The sequence below is a fragment of the Nannospalax galili genome, unplaced genomic scaffold, assembly GCF_000622305.1.
Source record: "Nannospalax galili isolate Female #2095 unplaced genomic scaffold, S.galili_v1.0 scaffold286, whole genome shotgun sequence".
Lineage (NCBI taxonomy): Eukaryota > Metazoa > Chordata > Mammalia > Rodentia > Spalacidae > Nannospalax > Nannospalax galili.
The window spans coordinates 6,464,421-6,466,615 of NW_008359442.1; the positions used below are offsets into that span (position 1 = coordinate 6,464,421).

The 2,195-nt window shown below is 35.2% G+C and overlaps 1 pseudogene; it reads left to right on the forward strand.

The window, feature by feature from the left end:
* The first annotated feature begins 1,828 nt into the window (after positions 1-1,828).
* On the forward strand, positions 1,829-1,977 carry LOC115068460 (annotated as a pseudogene).
* Positions 1,978-2,195: the final 218 nt, after the last annotated feature.

Genomic DNA, 2,195 nt, shown 5'->3' on the forward strand with positions numbered 1-2,195 from the left:
ACTCACAGAGATCCACCTGCCTCTGCCTCCCGAGTGCTGGTACTAAAGGCATGTGCCACCACGCCCAGCAATAAATAAGTTTTAAAAATAAAACAAAAGAACTTTTAAATTGATTTCCACAGTTGTTGCAGGAAACTTCTTTTTTCTGCACATCCTCACCAGCATTTGTTTTCTTAATGACAGTCATTGCAATTGAGGTGAAATGGAATCTCGGTGTAGTTTTAATTTCCATTTCCCTGATGGCTAAATATGTTAAATATGTTTCCCATATGCTTATTGATCACTTCCATATTACTATTTTGATAACTCTGTATTAGCAACTTTCCTGTTGCTGAGATAAACACCATGACCAAGTCAACTTACAGAAGAAAAACTTTTTTTTGAGCTTAAAGTTACAGGAGTAAGAGTCTATAATGATGTGGTGGGAGGTGGCCTGAGCAGAAAGCTCAATGATCACATCTTCAAGCAGGTACAGGGAGCAGACAGTGACTGGAAGTTTGGCAAGGCTTAAGAACTCTCAAAGCCAGCTCCCAGGGACAAATTTCCTCCAGCAAAGACACACTTCCTAAATCCTCCCAAAACAACACCACTAACTAGGGATGCTAATTTAAACGTTCAATTTCTTTACAATTTATTTTTAAGCTACAAACAAAATCCATAAAAGTATCTATTTACATCTCTCCTCATTTGTAGCTACAGATGACATAGATATAAATATGGACATACATATGTGTATAGAGAGATACACAGATACGTTTTCAGATTGGCTTTGAGGAGCATTTAGAGATTTGCGATTTTTCCTTCCCGATCCACTTTCTTACCAGGTACAAAGTACATCATTATTATTCAGAAACCATCAATGGGATGTTGTGCTGCTTTAATCAAACATGTTAATGTAGACTTGATGGATTTAGTGTTTAAAATGAAGAGTTGAAGAGATAACTCAGTGGATAAGACCACATGCTGCTCTTCCAAAGGACCTGAATTCAATTCCCAGCGCCACATTGAATAGGGCTCACAACTGCCTATAATACCAGATCCTGGGAATTAGAAACTCTTTTCTGGCTTCTGTGGGCATGCATGTGGCACACATACAGAAATAAATGACACACAGAAATAAAAAAATAAATCTTTAAAAAAATAAACAGTGCAGTCTACTGAGAAAGAAATCTAGCAATCAACAATATTTTGATATCACATGAATCGTGCACTCTTGCTGGTTGCCATTTCATCCTCTCTTTGTAGCTACACTACATCTGCCCAGCAGAGAGCATAAGCCAGGCAAGAAAATGCTGTTTAACCACAAATCTCCCTTCTTATATTATTACTAAAGTGTATAAGACACCATTGATTAGCTGGGGGAAGATATAAGGCTAGTGTTTCCACTGTGCTAATTTTCGAATTACTATACAGAGAACTTGTGACACTTATCTATTCCTGCTGTTAGATTTATAGTGATGTTCAATTGGCAAGAGAGAAATCTAAAAGCTACGGACATAAAACCAACTAAATTTATTTGGTTTTGATTCGTTCACAATAGTAACTATAGAAATCCATCATCTGAGCTATTTGTGGAAAATTAGGTCTTCCTTGAAATATTCTTATAGGCATTTTACTGTATTGGAAAAATAAAAAGGAGAACCACATCTTCCCATATTAATAGTAATGGCTATTCATGTTCTAATCAAGAGAGACAGACATTTGATAGTAAAATTTTGGTAAAGGAAAATAACACTTAATTGCTATTAAATTTTGGTAAATAAAAATAACAGTTAATTGCTATTAATAACAACCACTTTGCTATTTACAGTAAAAAATAGAGATCATTACATTTACCTGGCAGGGGAGATACCATGATCACAAAGGTGGTTTTCCCAATTACGCTCCAGATGTGCTGATCCCTGCAGTTTCCCCAAATGCGGGAAACTTGACTGCATAATTTTTCATAGTGGCAGACTGTGTTCTCACCCCCTCCCAAAGAAACACAGATATCGTTGGAAAGTTCACATATAATAAAATAAAATAATATAGAATATTGGTTCAGATAAGAGGGAAAAATTACATATGTTTTCAGAAATGAAAAGTAAAATGTGGAATTAAAGATGGAAGATGGATCTCAAAATATTTATGTTATGAAAAGATGCTGATTTTAAAACATGGCATATGTATTTGCTCTTTTAATTAATAAATTTTGC